We start from the raw sequence: 16955 nt of genomic DNA, 5'->3' as shown, positions 1-16955 counted from the left end.
CCCCCTTACCTGGCTGTGGAAGGATGGAATCCCTCTCCAGAGTAATCAAGTAGTTAGGGTAGTTTTAGTTGGAAGGAACCTAAAAAGATCATCTTGTCCAACTATGTCTTGAATATTTACAGGCTTGGGCTATTGCCTGCCTCTCTAAGAAGTCTGCTGCAGTGTTTTACCACTCTCTTGGTAAAGAAATGCTTCCTTCTGTTCAGTCTGAATCTCCTTTGGTGCAGCTTTGAACCATTCCCACGTCCTATCACTGAATCCCAGGATAAAGAGATCAGCACCTCCCTCTCCACTTCCACTCCTCAGGAAGCTGCAAGGAGCAATGAGTTCACCCCTTTTCTTCAAACCAGACAAATCCAAAACCTTAGCTGCTCCTCACAGGGCATGTCTTCCAGCCCTGACAAAGATGTATGGGGCTATATGGAATGTTTCACTACTCAGTGGGATGTTGCCACTGAGATAGCACCAGCTCAAGGGGAACTGCTGATGTCCTTATTCCCACCCACTTTCTCCCTTCTTGTTTTCCATCTGCCTAAGCCTCTCCTTGCTCCAGTGCAATCACCCCACCTCCCCTTCCTCCTCTGCTCTTCTTCTGTCTAGTGATGTTCAGCAGTAACCTTTAAGAGCTTGGATAGCCCCAGACTACAAATGAATCTGAGAAATGGGTATAAAGGGAGACTTAGCTGAAGAAGCTGTGATGCCAATAGGAAACAGGTTATTAAAGATGCTGAGTAGAATAATGTGTATCTGGTTAGTAGATCACCCCACCTATGCGCGCTCTTCCCTGAGACAGATGAAACTTAAGGCACAGGAACTTGTCAAACCCTCCTGTCTTTTCAGTGGTCATTCTTTTGCTATAAATACCCATTCATCCATAAATACAAAAGTGACGGGAGATCTAGAAAAATCTATCCTCCAGAAAAATCCCGGATCCACGTTCAGGGTGTAGATCATGAGTTGAGACATGAACGCCAGCGTTCAGATCTACGGCCAATCAAAGAACAACTGAAAGGGATTGCCAGGATTAGAAAAGAGATTTGGGGTTTGCTATGTTGCAAAGAGTACTTTCAGTAATGAAAAGCTGACTTGAAAAATTATCATTAGCACTTCTCTGTGATTTAAATTTCATTGCCTGAACTCAGAGAAATGGAGGATAGATCAGTCAAGGCTTTTTATCTAACAAGGTTCTAAAGGAAGCCAGATTCATGTCTAATTAGTGAGAAGTTCTTCATGGTGCCATCTCTTAAGCTTCCAGGGGCTAACATGTGGTGTTTTCATGACAGTCGTGGTTGCAGCATGGGAATATTTACCTAAAATAACACCCTTAATTAAAAACATGGTAACACAGCCTTGTATAACCTGAATTATTGACCTCAAGAAATCCCGTAAAGCGTGTTCATGCTCTGCGGTCCTATTGCTTTCTGATGGTGGAAGAAGTTTTAAATTCTATCTTCTCCAACATTGGAGATTCAAGCTTTGTTATAATGGCTACTGAACTTGATTAACTGAGAGGGGGGACAACTGCCACTTGAAAAAATAATCATTTTTTTAATTGTTCTTTCTTTATAGCTATTTACACAAATACCTGAAAAGGAAATGTAGGCTTGAAAAAGCTTTTCTGGCTCATTTGGTCTCCCTGCTAGTCCTCTGGAGACATCAGATTATTCCATCCTGAGACAAGTAATCTTTAGATGTGAGAATCAGGTAGCCTGAAATTGCTGTGGGACTGTCAGTTCATTTTTGCATATGGGGAAGAAGATTAAGAGAAGTAACATTAGCCTTTTTATTCTTGCATCTCCCTCGAAGTTCATGGTGCAGTGTGTCCTGTGGAGAAAAGGTATTAACTCGGATAAACCTGCAGTAATGAGTCTAATTAAACCCCAGCAAAGATTGAAGAAATCTCTAGCTCTCACAAAAGGGTAAGGGCATATTTTGGATTTCTATATCTCTTGGCTGCTGAGGACCTTGAAATGGCTGGTTTCAGGATCAGGTTCTGCATGTGGTTGACTGCAGATGTAAAGGCAAGTTCAGCCTGTGTGATGATAGGTTTGGGCTCTGCTCTTCTCTGTAATCCCACTTTCCATGGCATAATTACAGAAAGTGCTTTCACTCTAAAGGAAATGTTTTAACATAGTTTGCAGCTAATTCCATGTTTTCTATCTAAAATACACTCAAGTGCAGCAATTGCACCATTGCAATTACTCCAGCCTTTTGAGCAAGAGGTGTTCTGTCTGTAGCCACCAGAAGACAGAGGACTGTAGCACTCTTTAATTTCTCACATATCTGAAAATATAAAAATCCTCACAGTAAATATTTGCTCTTGAGAACATTAGATAGTTGTGGGGGGATCATTGAACAACGTTGGCTCTATTAAAAAAAAAATAATTGTGTAAAGACTGTATCCGTGTACCAGCAGCTTGAAACTGCAGAAACAGAGTTGGTGCCTGATTTCTCTATTGCATTTATCCTTGTTCTGAACAATTTGTTCCTTCTAAAAAGGGAACTGTGCCCATTTTCTTCAACTCAGCAGTATTCACATTTCTAAAATGTGGTAGTAGCATTTTGCTTGGATTGATGTGTTTGTGTGCACATAGAAAATCCCAAATAAATGCAGGATTCTGTTAACTCTTTACTTTCAGCAGGCAAATAGGAAATCTAAAGTTGAGCTCTTAACTCCATGTTGATAGATTCCTGCTCGATCTATTTAGGAGAGGGAGGCGTGAGTGTTAAACACTGCTGGAAACTGTTTTGTGGGATCTGTAGGAATGAAGTCTCCTCTTGTGTTGTGACCTGCTGTTGGTATGCCCTGACCATCTCATGTAGGGATATAGTGTATGTTCAAACAAAGAAACAAACGGTGTCTTTTAGCAGTCACTAACCCCAAATTCTGAAGTATTTTGCTTCCCCCTCCCCCCCCCCGAATTGGAAAACAAACTTAAATATATCCATATTGTTATCCTGAGGTACTTCTCAGTATTTCCATTATGTTTGTAAAGGATTTTTGCTAATGTAGAGTGTTTCCCTCTACTAGGAAATCTTTCTTTCCTTTTAAGTAGCACTTCTGTTTCCACAGTTCTGCAGGAAACCTGTGTCTTGGTGCACTTGCAGATGGCTGTGCAGGTCACTGGTCTCTATGTGTCACTAGGAAGCACTGACATAGTGGTCTTCAAAAGCATGGCCTGTGAGAAGTGTCTGCTGGGTCATGTTGGACATCGCTGTGCTGGAGATACTTGAGATTTCTCTGTCCTGTGCCATTATACATGGTTATTATGGACCATTCCTAAGCTTTCTACTGCAGATGCGAATGTAGTATGGGTAATTTTTAAATCTCCTTCTCAAGCTGATGCATGGCCAGAGATGTGTGCTTCCATCGTTAGTAACTTCACACTGGTCATTGTGAATGTTCAGACTTTTGTCAAGGGCCATCTCACTTATATCAGGGTTGTCGCTAACCTGTTGTGCCTCTGGATTGGAAAACTGCTTGGATAAATCAGTCTTAAAATTAATCTTTTTGCTAGGTTAACTTTTCGGGATAGTGTCCCTAGGCTGATTCAATGTGGGTGGTTAGCTGGTATTTAATAATAATAAATAAAGGCATCTTTAAAACAAATCCCCTGTAGTTCACAACTGAAGAAATTCAAAATAATTGAATATTGATTTGCACAATGAAATAACCAAAGAAAACATTCATTGTGGGCTGAGGCTAATTCTGTTAGAATAAAGGAAGCTGATTCTGAAATAAATACTAAATCAAGTATCTCATTAAAATCTGCAGTTTTACAAAAGCTGTTGCCACAGGAAGGAAGACCCTAGTGTGAATTATTGTTTTACTGCAGCTGTCAGTCATTGCAGTGTGAACATGTTGCACCAATTTGTAAAGTAGCCACTAGTAACCAGGTCATCCTGCTTAAATGTCAAACTTCTTGCTGGAAAATGTGTGAAACTACATAAAAACTCTTTCCATCTTGTTAGCACATCTTTCACAGTATTTCTCATTTTGCTTGATGACATCAGTTCTTGAAGATACAGAGGAAGGTTTTAAAAATACCTCCTGGGCAATGCTGGGTGATGCTTAGCTAATGAATTTATTGACGTTTGTCTGATATTCTGGAGGGTTAGTCCACTTCCTCCGATGCAGTTTTTGAGTCATCACTCTCTTTATAACTGTTCCTGTATTTTATGTGTAGATTGGATTTCATTATCCTTGATAAAGTCTTTGAGATAGAAGTTCTATCTGTTACTCCCTACTTTCTCCAGTGAGAATCTGCAGTTCTCTGCAGTCTGTAGGTGTTACTGTAATGTGAGTAACCAATGCTGTAACTTGGGTGGGAATAGCCATTAGTGATTTTAGGGAATGACAGTCTCCTTAATTTCACTGCAAATCCATCTGTATAATTTGCAGTTTCATCTAGAATTACATATTTTGTATTTTGAAGGCAAGACAACTGAATTCTGCATCTGTTTTGTGTTTACAGGCAAACCCTTTCTAAACTTTGTTTCTTGGTTGCCTCCATCTGTAAAATGGAGATAACCTCAGAGGGATGCCTTGAATATTCATCAGTGATTTATTGTATGCTACTGAAGAGAAGTGTTACCAGCAATGCTAATGAAGTTTATTACTCAGCCCCTCTGCTGCACATTGATTGATATTTCAAAGATCTGCAGTCTCCACAGTGAATGCTAGCAAATTCTTAACTGGACTTAGCTTGTAGATGACACTAATAACTTCGATTTACATGAGGCTCTTCCTTTGGAAGAGCTCCAAAGAATTTTATAAACTGTAATGCAAGCCATAGTGTAAATATTGCCTTAGCAGCCACCAGCTATCAGGGAGTTGCTGTGTGATGGATATTGCAGTGCAGCTGGCAGCTATACGTGAGAGGATAGCAAGGAAGAAAAGTAATTCTGCAAATGGTGGAGGTGACACAGGGAGGGAAATAAGAAAACAAACAGACACTACCTGAATTGTGATATTTTTTTTTTTTTAACCATTGATGTGATTGATTCTTATAGATCAAGTGACTGTCTTGTGAAACATGGAACTTTTGTTGTAGTCTCACAGTGTTGTGATATTGGTTCAATTCCAGTCCAGCAGAAAGAGCTGTGCTAGCAACAGGGTGTTTTTTCTTGCAGAGCTTGTTTGTTTCTGGATGTCTTAATTCAAATACTGGGGTGCAACAGTGTGATTTCAGTGGTTCCTCAGGCTGGTATAGCTGGCTGTGTAACGTCTTCCTCTAATGGAGGCAAGAGGCACAGTTGCTTGGAGTTTGCCCTGTACATCAAAAAGACTGAAAGGCATACCCCAGATAACTTACTCTGAAGCTGAAGTCCCATTAATCCTAAATTCTCTCAGAAAGTGTAAATAGTTTTGCAAAGATGTTGGCTTAGAATTTGTTCTGTTCGATTGGGTTTGTTCACTGAATGGTGGAGCCTTGGCTTCTGCCCTGAATCATAGGCACCTAAGTTGCATTGTCTAAATAACATTGTTGTTATTTTAGGTCCCAGACACCATCACTGGAGGGAGATGGCAGATTCAGAAGTGCTCAGAGATGTTTGTCTCAGATGTTTGGTAGGGAAGCCAGACCTTGTATAAGACTAACTTGGACATTTTGGTGAATTCCTCAAAGGCAGGTAAGACAAATCAGTGCCACTGGGTACAGTGTAATCTGCCAGAGCAGTTAGTGCTTTAATAGACTAGACACAGGTGTCAGGGTGTCAGATCACTTAGTAATAAAGAGAATCATCAGTTTTTGTGTCCCATGCAGGAGCATCTATTTTGGAATGGTTTTGAGCACTTTCAACTCTGATTGCTGAGTGCTGAATCTTCAAGGGCTCAGAAGCACTAGACAGAGGTTCAGAAACTGGATAATGTAAAATACATAGTTACAATTGGAAGCTATGATAGGAATATCTGGATAAGAAATGCATGGCTGCGAAGTGTGCTCTTGATGGGCAGCACTGTTGTGAAGAACCAACCAGTTGCAGCCAAACAAAAAATGTCAAGGGCAGAGATCAGCCCACTTAGAGGTCAGTGACAGTGTGGATTTTGATTTTTGGCTCATCGCAGCTGCCTGGTGATCAAAAGAATTGTAGAAATTATGTTGTCTTTGTAATTTTGCTGAAACACTGTTTCCTTTGGTAACTTTTGAGCCTGTTGGTCAGGCTAGATGATTGCAAAAGCTTGTTTTCCTAAGAAAACAGGGTTAAAGTGTGTATAATGTTTTTAGGGGCAGGGAGCTTGTTGAATTCAGATGCTTGTTTGGCAATGTTCATCCAACACTTGCCTGGCATGGAGAAGAGGTTTCACTGCATCATCTTTAGGCTTGGTCTGGGCAAATGAGTATTTCTGTTTGTAGCACCTAATGGAGACCTCAGCAGTCAATAGGGCACGGTTTGTGGCTTGGCTTCCTGCCTGGCTGTGTGCTCACACTAATCTTACAATAAAAACAAAATGCAAAGTGTAATTATAGCCTGGTGGATGAATTTATATTTTTGGTATGTTCTGTTGCTGGGAGTATTTTAAAGCCTCTGTGTCTGTGATTCTGGTCTTTCTAGATATTTAGAACCCTGTCAGCTCTGTATTTTGCTAGGCCATACTGGCCATTAAATACATATATTGATAACAGTCAATGAGTGCATTAATGTTTAATTCAGTACATTTTTCAGGTTTAGGATCCCACTCATCCATATTGTTGTAATCGATTCCTCCTGGAAATACTGTGGTAATTAGAGGAGAGACTGATTTGCAAGCGTTACTATGACATGTGTAACCAACCTGTCTTGTTTTGAGCCTTTCATTACCTCTACTTATGACTACAATTGTGTGCCATCTCAAGGAGAAGTATGAACTTTTCATTTGCATGTTAATGACACTTTGTCTGGGAAGGTGTTACAGGGATTCAAGCAGTGCTATGCAGAAAAAATGTGTCCAGTAAGTAAACAATTTTGACTGTTAGTGGTTCAGACGTTGCTAATAATAAAGGTCTTTTTTTCTTCTGATGTAGCAAATGCAACCTTTCAAATGGGCAAGGCAATCGGTATGATTTAGGAAGAGAATTGTTACAGGTAACTGCTTCCTGTAATCAGCATCTGTCTCCTCCTAGAAAGGAAGGAAGGGCTTGTAACTTGTGTGCCCTTTTTAAAGGCAGGATGTGTTAATTGAGTCTTAATATGTGTTGTGATAGATAGAGATACACTGAAAAAAGCTGTACGCTGAAACTCACTGGATTTCTCATGTGCAAGAGCTGTATGTTGCTGGGAGTGTGGGCTGTTCTCAGGAGCTGAAGGACTGATGTACTGGTTATTTTGTCAAGCTTGTTTGGCATTTGAGGGATTTGTGCAAAGCTCTGACATTTCACTCTCAAACTTCTAGTTTTAGAAAGGAACATTTGTGATTTTAGCCTAACCTTGAAGTGGGTCCCAGTGTGCCTTAGTGTGTGATTGAGGTCGTTTGTCCTCTTGCTCTGAGTGGCTATTTTGGCCGTTCCTGGGAAAGTAAAAAAGAGTCCATCACACTTCTGCTTTTGCATGGGAAGGGGTTCCTCTGAACAGTCACAGAAATCCCTGTAAATATTAAAAATACGTTCTGTGTCATACTTAAAATCCTTCTTCATAATTCCCTACTCTTCTACTGTTTACAAGAAACCTGAGCCACGTGCTTTCATCTCACCATCAGCTCTCAGTCTGATGGATCCAGGAGGAATTGCCATTCTCTGTAGATCAGACCTGGAGGAAGATGAGTGGCATGGGCATAACAGCCTAACATTTCCATTTAGGACAGTGGGATAAGCCTCAGGAGAAGAGACCTGCTGCTTTAAATTAAGAGCAGCCATTCAAGCAAGATTCGTTCTGCCTTGTGCCACTGTGTCTTGCTGCAGCATCCCATAGCCCATCCTCGTATCCTGAATAACTGTGCAATGGCAAAACAGTTTGCACTAGTAGAGCTCAGCACTTTCTGGTGAGTGACAACAGGTTACGGTCACTAACAGGCAGGGAAATTTTTGAGTGGGCGAAGGCTTAGTGGGTGTTTGTAGGGAGATCTGACCAGGTGAGAGGAAGAGCATGGTTGACAGGCTTGCTTTTGCATTAAGGATGATTAGTGGGATGTAGCCTAGTCTGTAAGATGAATGTGAAAAGGAATGACAAGTAGTTGGGGAACCATAGAAAGAGAAAAAGTGGGAAACCTTGAAGATATAAATGGGGAAAATTGGGAGAATTGTGCTTTAACAGTATTTTTTTTTTTTTGAATGCGAATGCCAATGATCCAAGATGAGGTCTGTTAAGGCTAGAGAGGGACAACTGCAATAACTGAGATGTGAGAGGATGCTGGACTTTTTTAGAAAGCTTTGCTGCTGTACTTCATCAGGAAATAACTCTCTCACCAACTGAGATTAAACCAGTTCTTCTCATGAATGACCTGCATGAACAGGAAAGGTGTCAGTTGGCCAAGCTTTGGTTGGGAAGGGAAGGGCGGTTCTGTGAGCTAAGGGAGGACAGGGTTTAAGAGGAGGTGGATGATGTCTGTTTTAAGCTAGAAATCTGAAGTCTTCTTAGATGAGTATCAGCTACCTGATATTTGCATTGACCAGTTCAGTTGCTGCATGTTAAGTGCAGAATGTTAAATTAGGGTAGAAAGCATTTCTATTGGAGTCTGGGAGCAGAGCTGTCACTAAGGCATTAATAGATAAGGGAGAATTTGGGCAGTTGCAGAGCAGTGGATGCAGCCTGTCTGCATGGGGAAATGGTTGTGTCATCATGGGTGACTTCTCCTCCAGCACCTAGGAGTGAGTGGGAAGAGAAGCTAGAAGAAAGGATTATATTCTGTTTTGGTAGCTCTAGCTTTTATACAAGACTTATTAATTAAAAGGGGAAATTTCCTGAATATAGCCCAAAAATAGTTCCCAGAGAAAAATACCAGCCCTATTACACCTTTGTAGTTAAGTTAGAATAACAGAATATTCTGAGTTAGAAGGGACCCACAAGGATCACTAAGCCCAACTCTTAAGTGAAAGGCCCACATGGGGATCAAACCCAGAACCTTGATGTTATTAGCACCATGCTCTAACCAACTGAGCTAATCTCAGCACTTTCTTGGCAGACAAAGACAAAAACGTATATAGCAAGATACCAGAGCAGAGGAAGGCGGATATTGAGACTGCAGAATGACAAGATAATCATCAATGATAGTAAAGAAAAGCAAAGCAGAGTTTGGGATATCAGTAGGAAAGAGGTTGAAGAGATGAAATAGTCCAACAAAGAGAGTTTAAGGCTTAGGTCTGGTTTCCATGGGGGCTACTCCCAAATTTCTATCCTTGGGCAAGTCAGTTGTCTGTTACTTTTCCCTGACTTGCCTGTGTGTATAGAGTGCTCAGAGATGGACAATAATGCTTAGTAAGTGATTTTTCTCAGCATAACGTACTGTGTGGCCATCAGCCTGCCTTGAATATAAGTGTCATCATGGTATAGACTTGAAGTTACTCTTAATAATGAAGAAAGGGGGGAAATGTACATACTGTTTATGCACAGCTTGCTCTCCCTTTAAAATTTAAAGGATGTACAAGTGGGCATGCATGTGGTGGAAAGTGTGCAATAGTTACATGTTGAGTGAAGCCTTTGAGTTGTAACTCCACCCTTTAAAAAATGCCACAGGCTGCTTTCAGCATAATAGACCAAAAAAAATTGTAATATATTCTGTCAAAGCACAACTCATTTATATTGTTGGAGTCCATACAACCTTCTGTACAACCTGGTATAAAGAAAACTTGTATTGTGCACACTGAGGTACCAACAAGTAGCAAATAACAAAAGGGAGAAGAACAGTCTAAGAAGTGTGCAAAGCAGAGGTGCCACACATATAGAGTCGGTAACCTCTGGTGCTTTTAAATAACCAGTTGATGTTTGAGTTAGTTTTACATTTGAAGTGTTGGTTGTTGTAAAGGCATGATGGACTAATTTAATTTCATTTTATATTACGTATTTAATCATGGCTTCCTAATTCCTACATGCTTATCACAACCAGGTTCTGGGTCTGTCCAAGTGTGCATTTGTGTTGAGGGTGAAGGGGATGATGTTTGTGACCATGCTCAGACCTTATTTTGCTGGCTTTGGGGCAGAGATGAGAGGACACAGACCTGCTCCAAAGAGCACATGCTGTCTTCACTGACTGCTTAAGTGTAATAATTGTACAAAAAAATGCAAACGTGGTGCTTTACATGTGACCCTCATCTGCAACTATTGTACCTGGGAAGTCTTGCTTGGTGTTTGCTCGGTCTTGTGGGAGGGGGGAAGAGAGGTTATTAGTTACCAAGAAAAGAAACTCAGTTTAAGTGAGCACTTGGAGCTGCCGGCTGTAACCCCGGGCAGTATGTGAGGCTACTGCAGAGCAGCAGCAATAGAGCCGTGAACCAAAGCATCAGATCAGTGAACCCACAGTGAAACCTTTTATTTCTCCACTGGAGGTGAAGTTCTTCACTCCAAAGGCTTTTTTGGATGTGGAGCACTTTTCTGTGCCACAAGCCAACCTACATTTCTATGCCAAAACAATACTTAAAACCTGTCCACTTGCATTTCACCACGAATAGGATACTTGACCTTTAATACCTAATGTTTCCCTGATTGCCTTGGGTTCTTTTATGCTTTTGACAGTGAACAAAAAGTCTATTTGTGACTTACAAATTCATGTTCTGTTACAGACGGATTTGTTAGCTGGGGCTGTAGTGATTGTTGTTCAGGCTGGCACTGAGATTTGCACTGAAACCTGATTTGTGCTCAGGGTTTGAATTCAGATTCCCAGATCCAATGCATAGTCTTGCCAGGATATGCATCTCCTTTGTAAATTTAAAAATGAAGGATTTTCTAACTTTTGGCAGAGGCAACCCCACAGCTTTTGAGTTTATCTCTGTAGGTAGCTGTAGGTGTCAGTCCAGGGTTAGAGATTGTTTTTTGCCAGTTTGTTCTTCCCATCTTCCCCTCCAGGCAGTATTTTTCCTGCCCTTTTTTTGCTGTGCTGCACAGGGATGCTCCTCGCCAGAGTGTGGCTGGCTGGACTCATGCCTTCGTGCTCCAGCAGCATCTGCCCAGACATCCTTGTCCCAGATTCATGCCATATCCTTCTGTTCTTCCTGTTTTCCCTGCCTTTTCAGTCTATAAATTTTATTTCTTCCTTTTATAATCTTAACCTGAAATTGCCTCACAGTTTCTTTAAACCATCTTTTTTTTTTTTCCTTTTAAACCTAGATCTTTACAGCTATTATTTGTTTCCTTTCACCATCACCTCTAGAAATTCATAGTACTGCCAGCTAAGCAAATACCTCAGTCCAGATGAAGGCAGTTTTACAAGCCTTGTTACCCTGCCTGGATTCTTTACCACCACAGCAGCTTCTCTTTTGCTTTTGATCGTATATGTATCCAGTAGTTTAAGTTGTTCTGCGCGTGACTGTTGCAGAGACATTGAGGTGCTTATGCTACAAGAGAGCAGCAGTGCACGTTAAGAGTGAAGTTTTCCACTGGAAAGAAGCCAAATAGGTTGGAGAACAGGGTAGTTTGAAAAGGTGGTTCAAAGCTGGAATTCATGTGTTCTTTCTTGAGTTAGCTGACTGCAATAACATTGTGCAAGTCATTGCAAACCCTGTGTTTTCAGAGAGAAAACAAGTGACTTTTTATAAATCTGCTTTTAAAGTTAAGAGTTAAGATAATGCTTCTGCACAAGTTCCTTGCACAGAGCTTTGCAGGATGGGTGGATCTGGGCTTGCAGTGCCACTTCAGGGCAATGCTGATGACTGTTAGGTAGGAAAGACCAAAATCTCAAGTGCCACGTAAGACCTGTCCTGCAAGCTATCAAAAGCAGAGCCAAAAATCTTGTATTCTGACTTCTGGTCTTGGTCTTCACCTATTTTCTCTGCTAAGAGGATAAATATGCACACACACACAAAAAAATCTGTTCTGTTCTCTGATCTATCGTACAGTCCTGGATATCCAATCTCAAGTCATATGTAGTATAGAAATACATTTAGAAAGGACTGGAAATAAATATAGAACTTCTATAGAAGTCTTTTTGCTTTAGATGGACTCCATTAAACATGACATCTCTTTATATCTAATGACAATTAGCTGTGCAATTAGGAGCTGTTGTTCCTATGTTGCTGGATACAATTCACAGTGTTGCAGCTGAAAAGTTATTGTGGAAATCTGTTTCTCTCGTACTCGATGCACAGTGACCTCCTTTTTGTATGTGCAGGCTGTAAATGAGAAAGTGAGTGTCTCACCTGCAGTCCTGCAGGCACAGCCTGGCCAGGGAGGACGATGATGAGTATCCTTCCTTCTGCCTCATATCGAAAAGATAAAGGATCCAAACTAGTTATCCATGTGTTATCCCATTGCCTTTAGTTAATTTGCTTGGGCATCCCTGATTGTGGGTCAGTTTTGTGGGTGAAGTTTGGGGAGGAGCATGGTTCAGTGTGCTGTCACAATGAAGGCTGTGCAGTGCAAGTGGACTGAGGTCAGGGACTTTGGTAGGATATGGCCCTTGGTGTACGCACACAGCCAGTGTTGGAGTGCAGTGGTGCAGTTTGATACATAGCTGCTTTTTGGGGGAAGTAAGGGAAGGAGCTTGTAGCTTTCATTACAGAAGGGGTTGCTTTCCAGCCAGCCACACATCTGAGGTTGTGCAACTTCTGGTCTCCCCCATGGAATCATGGTGGATGGGGGTGCCAGAAAAAACCTACCCCACAGAGGAGCATCGCTTACAACATTGTGCAATAAACATTATTCCTTAGGGTCCTGTTGCTCCTTCTAGACAAACGGTCTGGCATTGAAGCCCAGGAGTGGAGAGAGATTTGGAGGAGGGGAAGGGCTGGAGACAAACCAACAAACTAAGACCTGGTGGTGAAATGAGTGATGTAACTGTGCTGTGTGGATATCCTCAACTTCCCAGATTTTTAGCATGCATCCAAAACCAAAAGGCAATGTGGCTGGCAAGAGCAGGCTCTCTGGGGACCTGTTGTTGAAGTTACAGCCAAATAAATCTCCCACCTATATTTAGAAAATCTACTGTAACAAATGTGTGATGCTGGTCATTCAGGCAAGGTGCTTTGGATTGCCTGGGTTGGAGCAAACACAGTGGTGTCTTTGCTGCTTTTACCTGTCTGGCAGATTAAAACTCAGCCAAATATCCATGGATTTGGCTTGGTTTGAGAACACATGAAAAAAACAGGCATTGTTGGACATGTGGCAAGAAATGACACAGTGATGCTGAGTGTGGGAGCAGGGGAGGGAACTCATGCTGCTGCCAGGTTCTCCTGGCCATGCTGTGCTGGCAGCCTCCCCTGGGAGCTGGTGGCAGAGCTGTCACAGAACTGAGACCCCCCTCGTGGCTAGTTCAGGCTCTCTTTGGCAGGCAAGAAGTCACCACATGTAAGAGCACATGATTCTCATTACCCACGCCTGAATGTCTGCTGGGACTGAATTGCCTCGATCTCCAAGAGTTGCTCAGTAAGAAACAGCAAACATTTTTCCTGGGAAGGAGCAGCTGTTTATATATAGTGCACTGTGGGTTCATGAGTGATTATTAGGAAAACATTCCTTTCTAGTCATAAAAAGGGCATTTTTGTTGTCTCCTTTCCTCTAAAACACACAAGTTGGAGAGTCAGGGATTTTCATTTGCCATGACAACCGATGAAACCGCCAAGCCATGTGATATCTTTGTCCTTCCCATGGTTAAATCTTTTCTTTAAATGTTTTTAAGGCCATGTTGCTGACAGAGTTGGGAAACATCAGGTGTTATTTGCTTTTCTCATGTAGACTAATCAGGATTTAATTTGCATGTTTACTTGGGAGCTGTAGAGAGCTGGGGGATATTGATAATTCCATGATTTATGGTAAGAACAGTATCTTAGGTTAGAATTGCTGTACTGTACTGATGTCTTAGCCCCCCCACTCCCTCCCTCTTTGAGCCAGTGCTATTGCTGAGAGGTCCTGTCTCCCACAGGACAAAAACTATCATGGGACCCATCAGTGCTGCTGAACAGTGAAGTTCAGAGCCTTGGAGATGTTGTTTTACGCGTGATACAATAACCAATTTATTGACCCAATAAATCTTTTCCTGTTCTTATGCCAGGGCAAGGTTTTGCAAAGGCAGAAAGTGTGATGGCTGTGACTCTTGGCCTGGTCCTTGTGAGGGTTTCCCTTGGTTCCAGGTCCAAGCACTTCACACTAACCAAGAACTGGTGCGTGGTGTTGCTGTCAGCAAAGCTTGAGTGCCAGCATTTATTCTCTTTTAAAAATTGCTATCTTCTGCTCAGGAATTTCCCCAGGGTGCCAAATATAGATTGAACACAAAAAAACTCCACAAACCCAAACTCAAAGCCCAACCTCAAAAGCTGCTCTGTTGCTAAGGAATAAAAATAGATGGTCACAAACACAGTGCTGACATGCCAAGTTGTGCCCCCATGACCATGCAGCTTTGAGTGTGAAGGTTCTTGTCCCAGTGACAGCACTGCTCAGGCTGCACGCATCATGTTGGCATCAGTGTCTATGAAGACTGGCTACTGCTTGTTTTAAGTAAACAAGAAGAAATAACTTTCTGCTTCCTAGTCTTACTCCCCAAGAGGTCAAAACTTCAGTAGGCTGCTGCCAGGAGATCAGCAGTAGTACAGGAATATCTCTATCTGCTATTATCTAGCATACAGGAATGTCTATACAGGAAAAGCCCTGAGAAATTGTGTTTGTGATGGGAACATATATTTGAGAAAAACACCGTGCTTCAGGAGGTCCTGGGCTGTGTCACAGAGTTGTTGGTCATTGACAGTATCAAAAGGGTAAATATTGGTGCTGCATAAGCTGTGGTTGTGCCTTCACCTTCTCTCCAAATGCAGATTTCTCTCTGCAGATCTCTGCAATAATATATTAACCCATGTGGCAGAAGATGGGGAGTAGCTGAGCTGGGAGTGGAGGTGTGCAGAGGTGAAGACATGATTTATCTGTACTAGGGAGCTGCTGTGACCAATGCTGTCTTTTAATGTGTATGTGTGTGTGCGCATGCACATGCAATGCTTGGTTTTGTGGGGACCTTCCTGCTTAATCCTCAATGTACCATTTCCTCCATCAGTTCTAACCAATAAATCTCAAAGACATTTTTGGAACACATTTTTTTTAAATTATTTTTTCAGATTTTAAATTATTAGGTAAGCTGTCTGAGTAATGTCCCTGCAGTGGTAGGAGACTTAGAGCAGAAAGCTTCCACTAAGTGCTGCTTTTTTGTGTTTCAGGATTTGTTTCAGTGCCAAATTTAACCTGTGCAGTGCCTTGAATTGCAGCTGAGCCAAAGCTGAGATGAGGTTTTCTAACAGATGAGGTTTTCTAGCTGCCCTAGAACTGTACTTTTGCCATGGTTTAGGACAAATAAAAAGTACCATAACCACCTGAAACTATAAGGGGAACTGAAAATAGACTACTCGTTAGCATGTGAGCTAAAATTTAACCAGAATATGAATACTGTTACTTACTTTCTGAAGAGACTTGTGATATCCTTATGAAGATCTTACTGAGGAACCATGATATGAAATTACCGTTGAAGAGATAATAAAGATCGTAAACATACTTCCAAACAAAATTACAGTCTGTGACCAGGGCTGTAAAAATCTAATTCTGCTGTCCCACCCTCAAATTTTTTTCGCATCTGGATTGAGTCCCTCCTGCAGCTGGCGGGGTGCAGGCAGGGCTGGGAACCTTCCCACTGGAGGCATCAGCTTAAACCATCCCTAAAGCTATGCCCAAGTCTCTATTGTTTCTACTTTCTTCCCTCTCTGAACAATTTGTTTTTTGTGAAACATCTGCTGCTCTGGCAGATACCCACAGTTAAAGCTGTACCGCAGTGTTTCTTTGCAGAAATGCAAAGAATATTCGCTGTGAGCTCAGCCACTTGCCAGATGGGATGGTTGATTCCAGCTGAGAGGTTTCCATTAGATGAGGCCATTTTTAGAGGGGAAAGCTTCTTACATGGTACAACACTTGTGCTGGTGGTGCAGTTCCGTTAGGAAGCTGAAGCATATATGCTCAGGTGCACAAGCATGAATGTTACAGGTAAAATGTGCCTCCCATCTGGAAATAGGAGGTGATAAATTGGGGAGCACTGGGGCAATAATCTGCTTAGAACCCATTAGCCCAAACTTGATTTTAGTGGCAGACAAGGTCCTCTAGTTTGGGATTCTAAGCTCGTCTTTGGAGTGAATGGGGACCTGGGAGATGAGCTTCTCTGAACCTCAAGCTGTGGGGTGCCAAGCACAGCCCTGATCTCAGTTGCCTGGAAGTGAGGTTAGATGAGGTTTAATTACTTATTACTTCTACTAGGTTTGATAGAGAAGTGATGTAAATCCCAGTAAATCACAAGCTTAAGCAGAAATAAAGAGGTGGAAATAATGGCTTATTTTTTTTCAATTAAAAAGCATTCTTAGGAAACAAAACCTTATTAGTTTTTTTTTTAGTTTTGTTCACACCACAGTCTGACACAATCAAAACAAACTGGTCAACAGCAGTAAGACATGTAACTGTAATTAGAAGTTGAGAAAACTTTCTTGGATATACTTCTATAACCCAGACTAATGTATTCATATTTCACAGTACATTTATGGTTCTTATGTCATTCGTTAGTGGCATAGTTACACTTGTGCTGCTTCTGCATTTGCAACCTCATTTGAGTCATGATGTTCTTGTAAATACTTTATTGAAATTCTTTAGTTATGATAGCTTCTCTTGTATATTTTCAAAAATGGTGGAGTCAAACTGTCTAATCTTGCAAGTGTTTTAGCAGAGCCCTATCACCCACTGTCAAAACTTCTCCATGTATGGCCACGATGCCAGCCCAGCAAATTAATGAAATAGCAGAGTTCTTTGCTTCTTACCCACTTGACATGCACAAACCTTTCTTCTAGATTGAGGATGAATTGTTTCTCCACCAGCTT

The 16955-nt window shown here is 41.6% G+C and overlaps 1 protein-coding gene across 4 annotated transcripts in view; it reads left to right on the top strand.

The window, feature by feature from the left end:
• RAB30 (RAB30, member RAS oncogene family) overlaps nt 1-16955 on the top strand; it is a 47622-nt gene that overhangs the window by 5182 nt on the left and 25485 nt on the right. Inside the window, exon 1 of one of the 4 annotated variants that reach the window (XM_017819668.1) lies at nt 5499-5631. The exons of the other annotated variants lie outside the window; for them this stretch is intronic. The gene's annotated coding sequence lies outside the window, so the exon portion shown is untranslated. Of the gene's footprint in view, nt 1-5498; nt 5632-16955 lie in introns of those variants that run through there. 4 annotated transcript variants of the gene reach the window in all.

The sequence above is a fragment of the Lepidothrix coronata genome, unplaced genomic scaffold (assembly GCF_001604755.1).
Source record: "Lepidothrix coronata isolate B3197 unplaced genomic scaffold, Lepidothrix_coronata-1.0 Scaffold76, whole genome shotgun sequence".
Classification (NCBI taxonomy): domain Eukaryota; kingdom Metazoa; phylum Chordata; class Aves; order Passeriformes; family Pipridae; genus Lepidothrix; species Lepidothrix coronata.
The sequence above is the reverse complement of the archived record's forward strand: the minus strand, read 5'-3'. Positions and strand labels throughout refer to the sequence as shown.